The 11,460-nt window shown below is 37.0% G+C and overlaps 1 long non-coding RNA gene across 1 annotated transcript; it reads left to right on the top strand.

Annotated features, from left to right (window-relative positions):
- The first annotated feature begins 470 nt into the window (after positions 1 to 470).
- Positions 471 to 2,228, top strand: LOC127854023 (uncharacterized). Its single transcript, XR_008036876.1, has 3 exons — positions 471 to 585; positions 1,067 to 1,167; positions 1,675 to 2,228. It is a non-coding gene; the product is annotated as an uncharacterized LOC127854023 (long non-coding RNA).
- The last annotated feature ends 9,232 nt before the right edge of the window (positions 2,229 to 11,460 follow it).

Raw genomic sequence — 11,460 nt, 5'->3', positions numbered from 1 at the left:
GACGGTATGTTTTTGATTGCAATTATTGGAAGATGACAGATCCATCTATAAAATGATACCAGGTTCGGAAAAATTGATACGTCGGAAAGGCAAGAAAAATGCTGTGAAAGTTGTCAGTTTTATAATGGGACCCTATGGGAATCGGAATTAGTGTAATATAACCTTTAAAAAGCACATTTACTGCAATGTCAAGGTCACATGGATTCGTCTGCAAGCGAGACAAGTAGAAAATGAATTTTAATGAATGTTTTGATGATTTGGGTGCTAAAATAGATGAGAGGTGTCAATATTTTGGTCCAAATGGATGTTTTAGGTGGTTTTGGACTGTTCCGGATGGGTGGGGGACCTGGCATGGACAAGTAAGGGTAACATTTCCAACAAATCTTAAATGTAAATATTATTATGTCCATAGATTGAAGTTTCAGGTGGAGAGCAAGATGAAAAATATGCAAAATTACATGCATGCAACCCATTTATGCCATTTTTCTCTTTGTTTGTAGGCCTGACCGTTTGTCCTTGAGCCGTAGATGTTCAACAATCCGCTAGCTGTCTTGCTCTGACTGGTGCACTGGACATGATTTCAATGTGAGTCATCATACTGATTGTTTAATTAACACATGAATTTCAGTTTGTTCGTTAAAGTACTAACTTAGCTGTGTATTTTTACAGTGGACGTAGTGGTGCGGTGCAGGTGGTAGACTAGGTATTTCCATATATACACTATGTTTACAGAATTGCGGCCAGTGGAGCAACATAGCTGATGAGTTAATAGCACTAGTTCTTCAGACAAATAACTTTATTTTCAACCTATAAAGCATATTTAGCTGTAGGTGGGGCCAATAAGCTGTAAGATCTGGCTTTTGTTCTGTTAAGCCCTTAGAGTAATGAATTTCAGAGTGAAGACCATAGCGCCTTTTCATAGTCAAGTATCGGGCAGCTGTATGTCTTTTCAGAAATGCACATGTCTTTTTAAGCATGTCATTGTGTTTGCTTTTAATAAGATAGGCAATAAACTCATAACCTTTAGACAAATGAGCATCTGTAAATTCAGATTTCACTATTTCAGAGTCAGCCAGACCATGATTGAGCTTAAGGGTTGTGCTGCGGATGCAGCCTGTGCAGTTCCGGGAGAAAGTCACTGTCTCGGGCAATGCGGTCTGGTATCAGGTAAGCACTATTGAAAGCCTCACACTTTTGGGGGGTCTGAAGCCTTGTGCTGTCAATGCGATCTGGTTCAAGTACAATAAGAATGCATTCTCAAAGCAGTACTTCATCAGATATGGTTATCTCAAGCTTACAGTTCGCGGGCAGATATGACTTCGATTTGTTCTTGCTAGCAGAACCCCTACAGGCCAAACTATGCGTTAAGCACTATTTTCCACAGCAACCCTTGCAGACAGAAAAACAATACTTAAAATTACTTCTGGCATTTAATTTCTAATTTCCTACATATCTCTTTTGTATGTTTGTTTGCCCTTTTTAACTCTGACATGCCATCTTGCTCACATTGATGGAGCATACCTGCTTTTGTTTAGAGCCAAGTCCCCGGCTGCTCGAGTTTGCCGTGTCAATAATGAGAAAGCCATGGCATTATGTCTCCTCTATGTGTTTCCTTATCTCAGTGTTGAACATAATTGCCAGTTTCAGGGGCCTAAACATTTTATTTTATTAAAGGTCTGGATGATCCTTGCCTGACTGCGGGTTTGTGTACACCTCAATCCGACTCTGTGTCCTGAATAGAGGCCGCAGTGGTGCAGCGCTTGTGGACGATCCATCAACATCCTGAAAGGTCAACACTACACCAAGCTGGGAAAATTGATCCTGATAGTCATCCCCAGGTAGTGGAATGAATGTTCACTGAACTACAGAGGAATCACACCCAAATGACTTTCCTGCCACGACATTAGTGTGGCCACTCGCGTAGGAATTCCTTAGCAAACATGCTCTTTTGCATGGTGACTGTGGACATTTTTGAAAAACTTACGCTTTCAACACTGGATTTTAAAGAGAATACTTAATAAAATGTCGCTAACTGGACTTATTTATATGAGAGAGACTATCTGGATGCGCATTAAGTGTCACTTTGTGTCGTAAGCTGTTGAAGGAGCGATTTGCGCCTTTTTAAGTGTTAATTTTGGGTAGCCGGCTTGTATCGGCTTGAAAGCTGAAAATTATACCTCTCATCATAATAGCATTAATTTTTGTAATTGCAATGTGTATGTTTAGATTGTAAGTGAAGCTTTTAATAATAATTTTCTTAAAAAACATGATTTTATATGCTGTCAGTGAGTTTTTTATTGAAAAAAGTGCTTAAAATTTAAAAAAAGTCTTCTATTTCATCAAGAAAAGTACACTGATTCACAATCAAAACATTTATTTGGGCCTTTTGCTGATATATTTGTGAATTTCGCATGCAATGATACCAGTTTTTGCCATGAAAGTTACGCGTAACAATAATTGGAGACGCAAAATCAGCTGTCGTCACTTAGATTAAAAATCATGCATTCCGACTTGACTGCGGCCAATTTAGTCACCGCTTTAAATGGCTATTTTAAGGCCTTTACCCCCATCCGAATGCACTGAAATTGCATATTCATTGTGGAAATAGTTGAAATCTCATGTGGAGAAAGTTTGAAAAAGATAGGACAAAGTTGAGTCCCCTTAAAGGTTTCATTACACTAAATCATTGTGTATCCCTCCGTGGTCCATTCGAAAGTAGTGCCTATTTCTAAAGAGTTCCTTTTCTCTTCTTGAATATAAGCCATTTAACAATGTGAGACATGTCTTTTGTGGTTATTTGTAATATCCTGTATGTGTCTGGAGTACTTTGATGCCTTGGATTGGAAGCTAACTTAAAAGATGAACTTTTGAGGGTGTGTTTTCTATTGTGTGGGGCTTTTGTCGAAATTAGGATTCCGAAACACGTTTTTCTACGGTGGGTTCATTCGACAGCGATTTACTTTCTTAGAAGTTGCGAGACGGTATGTTTTTGATTGCAATTATTGGAAGATGACAGATCCATCTTTAAAATGATACCAGGTTCGGAAAAATTGATACGTCGGAAAGGCAAGAAAAATGCTGTGAAAGTTGTCAGTTTTATAATGGGACCCTATGGGAATCGGAATTAGTGTAATATAACCATAATCGATAAATTGACCGCCGCCATATTGTCAGTCACGTGACTGTCCGCCATTACACTGCTGCTAACTTGTGCGAGTCTGCGATTCCAAAAGCCAAAGACGTAGAGAATACCCGCTTCACCGTTGTCGGATAAATAAATTACTTAATGAATTAATGTGAGGCGATTATCACATTTTTGTTGTTTAAATGATTGTTTGAAGTTGAGATTGATTGTTACAAATAAAATGTTTAAAATGCTTTCGTGTATTTGTTTTTTTTATCTGTAATCAAGTGGTAATCATCGGCGAAAATTTGCCGGTTTAGTCGCTCATGCTATGTCTTTGATTAGACTTGTTACTTTTAACGTTTCACAAACAATTCACGCATGTATTGTTGTGTTGATTTTAATAGCCGCAACATCAAGCAGATTATATTTTAATTAATACTTATAAAAGATTCTCGCGCAACTAATTACCGCTAATTGTTTGTAATTGATCTCATTTGGTAAAAATCTACATTCCAAAATCATTACATATTATAAGTATGATATTTTTGATACGCCTTCCATTATTTTTCTTGTTCTAACTGATATCAGAGATACAAAATTGTGGTTTGGATTTATATTTATTTTTTTAGATGGAATTTTGTCACGTTAAAAAACGAGCTTTTTATCATGAGAGAGTGATATTGATCTTGACGACCTTTTATGTGATTATTCGGAAGATGAAGAGAATGCGATCTATGTGATATATCTATATTTTTAACCAGGTTTTCCGAAGGAAAAAACTGGTTATTAGATTGGCGAATGCGGGCGGGCTGCTTATGTTACCGATTGTTAAGCAGCAGTGTAATGGCGGACGCGGAGAGAATTCAGGGGAGATAATTATGTAATGATTAAATTATGGAACGGTCTATAACTGATACATATTTTGAGCGACAATTTGAAACTAAATCTAGTATTATTTAAATTTGATTATTTTAATTGCAGACATTTTATTAACCCCAATTAATGTGTACGCAACGTTTCTTTTATTTAAATCGCTGAGTACGAAGCATCAAGCTATTTTTTAATTAATTGACAGTGATCTTTAATGTACGTCATAATATAAATTGAAATCAATCTTAATTAAAGCTTGAGTGGTTGGTTTGTAATAAGTTTTGTAAATGTTGCTGTAGAATTAGTATGCACAATAAATACTAACGCTCTGGCATATTGTGATGGTGATATGATTATATATTGCACAATGAATATGTGATGATGTTCTTGTGATACTAATAAGGCTATAATTAGTTTTTGAATTAAGCTAGCTAATTTCAAATAAGATACAAACACATCCCAATCCTAAAATTATCAGTAAGTTACAGTATTGTTTGCCTCTCAGCGCATAATTAATTGAAGGCCTAGTTTATCTGTTAATCCTCGCCCCATGTGGTGTCCCAGTGGGTACACTGATATTAATAAACGATGTATTGGTCCACAATTAAATCTCTTATAAAAACATGTCTCTCAGGTGACTGAAAAATGGCTGTGTAGATACAACAAATACTACTTCAACGGAGACTAAGATAACACATGTTACAATTAATTTGTCTTCCTTGCGTTCTTCTTATACGACAAACACTTCTAAAACAAAAAAGCAAAAAGCCGCTACTGCTACTGCTTCGGCTACTCTTACTGCTACTGCTACTGCTGCCGCTGCCACTGCCTCTGCCACTGCCACTGCCACTGCCGCTGCCACTGCCGCTGCCGCTGCCACTGCCGCTGCCGCTGCCACTGCCGCTGCCACTGCCGCTGCCACTGCCGCTGCCACTGCCACTGCCACTGCCGCTGCCGCTGCCGCTGCCACTGCCACTGCCGCTGCCAGTGCTGCTGCTGCTGCTGCTACTGCTACTGATAGTGCTACTGCCACTGCCGCTGCCACTGCTGCTGCTACTGCTAATGATAGTGCTACTGCTGCTGCTGCTGCTGCTGCTTCTGCTGCTGTTGCTACTGCTACTGTTACTGCTACTGCTACTGATACGGCTACTGCTACTGCTACTGCTACTGCTACTGCTACTGCTACTGCTACTGCTACTGCTACTGCTACTGCTACTGCTACTGCTACTTCTACTGCTACTTCTACTGCTACTGCTACTGCTACTGATTGGTGTACGGAAGAAACCCCCTCCGGAAGAAACCCCCTTCGCTAAAAACGGCTGGGCGGAAGAAACCCCCTCTCATAGTTTGCATACGCGGAAGAAACACCCTCGCTAGTTTTGCATAGGCGGAAGAAACCCCCTCGCTAGTTTTGCATAGGCGGAAGAAACCCCCTTCCATAGCGGAACAAACCCCCTCTCAGACGATTTAGTTACATTCAAACTCATGGTAATTGTTAACAGAAATTCACTTTCATTTTCAGAAAGTTCCCGGGAAGCATGATTGCATGATTCAATTTTTTTTAAGACGAATGCTTCGGTTATTGAAGAAAAATATGTACGAAATATCTTCGTCACTATCGGCTCTGGGCGCTAATTTTGTGTTTTTGTTATTTTTATCAATCTAGTACAAGTTAACGCATATAAAATGATATAATCTCACTGAAACGAGTGCAAGACAAATTCACACGAGCATCTCATCATTAACAACTTGTGAACATACGGCCGGTACACCTCTTTACTCAGCACATAACAGTTTGGAAATAGATTTTCGCACCTTCATTTAAATGTAAATTCTATTTTGTGTTGACTCTTTTCCTCAATAAAAAGGGTGCGAAAATTATGCAGCATAGAAAGCGTGGGTGTATTGAGCATTGTAACAAGCACACAACTAGTCAGAGGATTGATGCATGTTCGGAGGAAATATTTCATCAAGTCAATAAAAAGTCACTTATGCCGAAATTGATTTGATACAAGAGAACAAATGGCATGGTTTGTGTTAAAGAAATTATTGAGAGCTTTTATCGTTAATATTTACCAGAAAGTGCTTTACAAATGTTATAAACGGGATTATCGGGAAATGAATATAAACTTGAAAAGTAGCAAGCATGCAGTAATAGAGTCGGGTTGAAACGGATGTATTGGGGCATCGTTCGAGTCGGGATTTTACAACCTCTGCGGGAAAGACTTAACACTTAGGAAGGGCGTTTATTCCGCCTGTCTGAAAACACGAAGGGGGTTTATTCCGCCTGTCTGAAAACTCGAAGGGGGTTTGTTCCGCCTATGCAAAACAAGCGAGGGGGTTTCTTCCGCGTGTGCAAAATGTGAAAGGGGGTTTCTTCCGCTATACCGTTTTTAGAGAAGGGGGTTTCTTCCGAAGGGGGTTTATTCCGGTAATCCTACTGATTCTGCTACTGCTATTGCTGCTGCTGCTACTGCTGCTGCTGCTACTGCTACTAATTATAATAATTCTCCTTCTACTTCTCTTTCTACTTCATGCTTCATAATTTTTTTTTAAATGTATCATTTTGTTAAAACAGGAAAGAACTGTTATATATATTTTCTTAAAGGTGTAAAGAATCTAAACTTTTTTTGCGATTAAAGTTTTATTTAACTGGATTAGTATAGGCCACATAACAGACGCTATTGTACTGATTTGTACTAAACAACATTTTGTCATAATCAACAGTTTTAACATGCCGCAGTTACTGGAAGTTAACCTTTGATTGGACTTATGAATAAAACATAAACAAGGTAATTGTTGACAGTTTGTCCTGTCACAATTATTTATTAGTTGAGCCAAACGTGTGATAAAGATCCCTTTTTGGGTGGCGATAAATACTATTTATATTGTTCAACAGTGGGAGACTGAGAAAACATATGTTACAATTAATTTGTCTACTTTGCCTGCTTCTTCTTTATATATTTTTCTTGCTAATCGTTCAAGTTTAGTTTTAGTTAAGTAGGTATATCAATTTACATTTTTTGATAGATATTTATTTGGATAGTGATAGTATGTTTTATTTGACTTGACATCATTGAACCGGTTTTTCATTGATAAGATCGGGATCTCCACAGGTGTTTAATCTCGATTGTTAGGTGGGGGTCCGAATGATAATGTTGTCGTCGGCTTACGAATCACATTTCACAAGTTTTAGACAAATATGCATACGTTATAAACCTAATTTAAGTATTACATAGATAATAACTTATCTTTATTTTGATGAACTACGTTTAAGGTATAAAACTATAATTATCTATTTGTTGTGTGCCGCATACATGCCATCTTGCTTTTTAAAATTTGATCACAACGGTCCGAAGTCATAAACATTCATTATGTATGGTTGCTAAAGCACAGTGTATACTAACTAACCTATGTTTATTGTTGTTTGCTAGGGTTATTATTATTTTTTTATTTTTTTTATTGGGGGGGGGGGGGGGGAGGGCTTTTATAGAAGATTTCAACTAGTCCTTCAATTAACGAAAAAAAATATTGGTATAGGAAATATAAAAGAGTAATAGACAGCTTCCTTCATGCTGTTCTATTATGGTGTTTTAACGCATATAATTATGTATGGTTGATGAAGCACATTGTATGCTACCGATGTTTATTGTTGTTTGATGATGATGTTAAGTTGGTGTTGCTGTTGTTGTTGATGAGGAGGAGGAGGAGGAGGAGAAAGAAGAAGAAGATGATGATGGTGGTGGTGGTAGTGGTAGTGACGACGACGACGATGATGATGATTTTGATTATGATAATGAGATTTGAATTAAATTAATGCGCAAAGATTTTTCTTTTTAGCGGCCAAGTGCAGATATCTGCGCTCGGCTGCTGTAAGGGTTATGTAATATTTGCAATCTACATAGGAGTCAATAGCAGATACCAAGCACCATATGTTAATGAGAAACAAAAGCAAAATATTGGCAATCGCTGAAATCTCGAATATGACTTAATCATTTTATTAAATGAAAACCGGTAACTATTTTAAACTGTTATTATATTGCAACAACATAGCGTTGTTTATCCAAAAGACCATTGTTATAATTACAGGGACGTCAATAGGCCAAACTATTCAGGAAATATGATACGAGTCGTCAAGGATAGATTTTGAGATCAATGTACGTCCGATGAGATTTTAAGGGAGTTTGAGGCGTAGGGACAGATTCGTTCGAGTACGCGATCATTTGAGAACAAATAATGTTGAAGCTTTATCGGAATTCCGGAAATTTGCGATCGGTACCGATTTTTCCTGGTTCTTTTTTATTGATTCTGATAAGTTAGCGGCCGGCACGGGCATGAATATTAACTGACGAAAAACTCTTCGCTACTTTCCGAAAATCTTCGACATGTTGCAAATATCCGTAATATTCCGCATTGTACTCACCAGAAATTGCAACTAGAAAGACTACAATAATCAATTAGCTACGGCTCGGGCGGTGATTTACCTTTTATCCCTGTAAGGGACCTAATGCCCCAGACTACCGGCTATATTTTCCGGAATTCGAACTTGATACACTTGATATCCCTGAATTAAATATTAATATCCGCAATTTTGATCTCTAGAGTGCTGACTGTTAGTATTGTATTTGACTGGAATGACTGTCGATTATGTGTTTTTAAGATTAAAACAAGCTAACGAAGAACGTTGTGTTTGCTTTTTTGTACGCTTTCTTTTTAAAAATGTATTGTCCGCCACGGACGCAACAATTGACCAAATGTACCAGATTGTGGTCTCTTTAAAGTGCTATGTTTCTACTGCCGTGATATCTTTAACGAACTACACATTATTGATCGTGGACGTTTTATACTCTTATTGAATCTGTTTCCCCAAAATATGCTCTTCTATTAGTAGATGTTTAGGTGACGATGTTCTAATTATAGATCTTACAAGGCCAAGAAACACTAGATAGGTCTTTGCAAAGAGAGCTGTTGGATATCGTGAATGCGTTCAATGTGGCCTGTTTATTTCAGAAAGCTATGTGAAATGTTTTATGGGGATTTCTATCAAATTGCCAATTGCAAAATTTGATTTAATTCATTCGGACCTACAAGCGGGAAACTTCTTCATTAAAATTCAATGGGCTTTTAAGAAGTTCGTTGAAAGGCCAAATTTGACGTTAAACAGCAACGCCGAAAAAATTGCTACTCAGTCTTATTTATCACTTTTTTTGTAAGATTTACCAGTAGACGTTCTTCAGTGAAATTAAGCAAACACACTGTGCCGACAAGTATGGAAGGGTATTGAGGTAAAAATTGCATCATTCTTTGTGACTGTGTCATGATTCTTGATGGTACTTCAATTAGTATGTAGACACCTTTTCATGCTTGATGACACTTACATCTTGCCTGATGTCCAATGTCTATTTACATTCTGCTTAATGGTATCATGCATGTGTACAGATGCAACATTCTTGTTCGTTAATTGCATGCTGCATATGTGTATGTTGGTTTGTGCAGAGAGACTTGTGCAATAGGCGCAGTGCATAATGGAATCAAATATTAATGCGTTTATAAATTAACGCGATGGCAAGATGTGAGTTTCACCCAAGCACAAAGCAACATACTATCATGCATGATACAATGATGTCAATTGACAGTCATTCCGAAATGCTACGGATGACTACGGAAATTTACGGCGTTTAACGGAATTTTTATGTTATAGGAGAAGTTGCGCCCCTTTGTAAGATATTTGCTACTGAACCGCAATTAACCGCGTGTTTGTAGACTTAACTTTTTTTTGGTTAATGACTTACCATAATTTTTGTACAGTAATTTACCTTCAATAACCAAAGAAAGTCTATGGATATATTTCAATATATGCTACTAATGAATGTATGCAGAGCTCCAGATAAGACGCTTAAAGTCGTAAAAATTGAATTAAATTTAGTAAAAAAGTAGACTTAAATTCTGTGCGTACGGTTACACATTGGAAAAATAAAATAAGAATTCAAAATATGTGATCATGCGTAAAACTCAATATCAATGCATATAATGTAAACATTTTATCAATGAGTTCCCACTCGTCTAGGCCCTCATTACAATTATGAAATCAACAGCACTTTAACGTTATTATGAATAACAGACCATCTTTACAACAGTCGAAAAGCCGAACGTTTTCCATTATCTGGTCCTTTTATCGCAAAAAGTCTGCTGTAACCCGGCAATTGTCATGAGCTCTTCTTAGACTATAAGCCTAAATGCGGATGTGCCAAAAATTATACTAACCTGAAAAAAAGAATAAATAATAGACTTTAAGGCTGGATTTTTTATAGAGTGTAAACCAAGATTTTGCTGAAAAAGTTATCTGGAACTTTGCATGTATGTTGAGAGGAAATCGATTACATAATTTCAAATTTACTAGAGTACTTTTATATTGCACCACATAAAATGCTATAAAACTATAATATTGAAGTGCACATATAAACTTTATTAAAGATGGGTAGGTATTTCGTGTTAATCTTTTTCACATATGAAAGAGCTGTCGGTCATGCTGCTTTAAGTACATATAGATGCATGACACAATTTAGATTAAGCAAAATAAAACACTAGGTATTTGCCAAGAGTCAAATATATACGAGCAGTAAGAGCGTAATCGTGCGCAGCGAACTTACTCATGTAGAATTGAAACTCTTATTGCTTTCTTTCGAAATAAGTTCATGTGTCCGATCTAATATGCAATATGCCCGGTGTTTTTTTATGCGGGTTAATGTTCCGTTTTAGATCCATAATTAACGAATGCCTCAACATTTTCAAAAATTAACACCGGAATAATGTTCACCGACATTTTTTCATACAGATTGGATATAAATATTACAGAGCTTAACAAAAAATACATTAAGCCCTGTTCTCCCGGCACACGTGCTGGACACACAGGTGGTTAGCGTGTGGCTATGATAATAATTAGTGAAAACATCTCTTTGAATGATAAATAATCATATTATAACGAAAAATCAAATTTTCTATATAAAAAAAATTCACTATCGTTTTATATATAACAAGGTATCCAACTCGAAATCATCCGGAAACGGTGTGCATCGTTTTGAACAGCCATTACTAAATTAATTTTGCAGCGATTTTCATGACCCGGTCTTATTCAACGCAGAAATGAATTTCCTTTTAGGAAATGTATATATCTTGTTATATTTCTACACATGCTGGGTCGAATTTTAAGAAATAACGCTATACATAATTCGCTTGACCCAGTTGTGATCGATCAGACCGTATTTATGAATGAAATCTCCAGTTGTTAAGACACACCTCCGCATTGGAGCAATTAAATCACTCGTGTGATTAAAATGTCAGTTGGTTGAAATGTATGTAAACAAAGGTTTCAAAATGCGCTGGACAGTTAGTTTTGATGCATAATGCAACGGCAAGCACGGTAAGAATGTTTTTTCATACGTTTTATTGAATTATGGTATCGA

Source organism: Dreissena polymorpha, chromosome 12, assembly GCF_020536995.1.
Source record: "Dreissena polymorpha isolate Duluth1 chromosome 12, UMN_Dpol_1.0, whole genome shotgun sequence".
Lineage (NCBI taxonomy): Eukaryota > Metazoa > Mollusca > Bivalvia > Myida > Dreissenidae > Dreissena > Dreissena polymorpha.
Note: the sequence above shows the minus strand (reverse complement) of the source record. Positions and strands in the feature narration are given on the sequence as shown.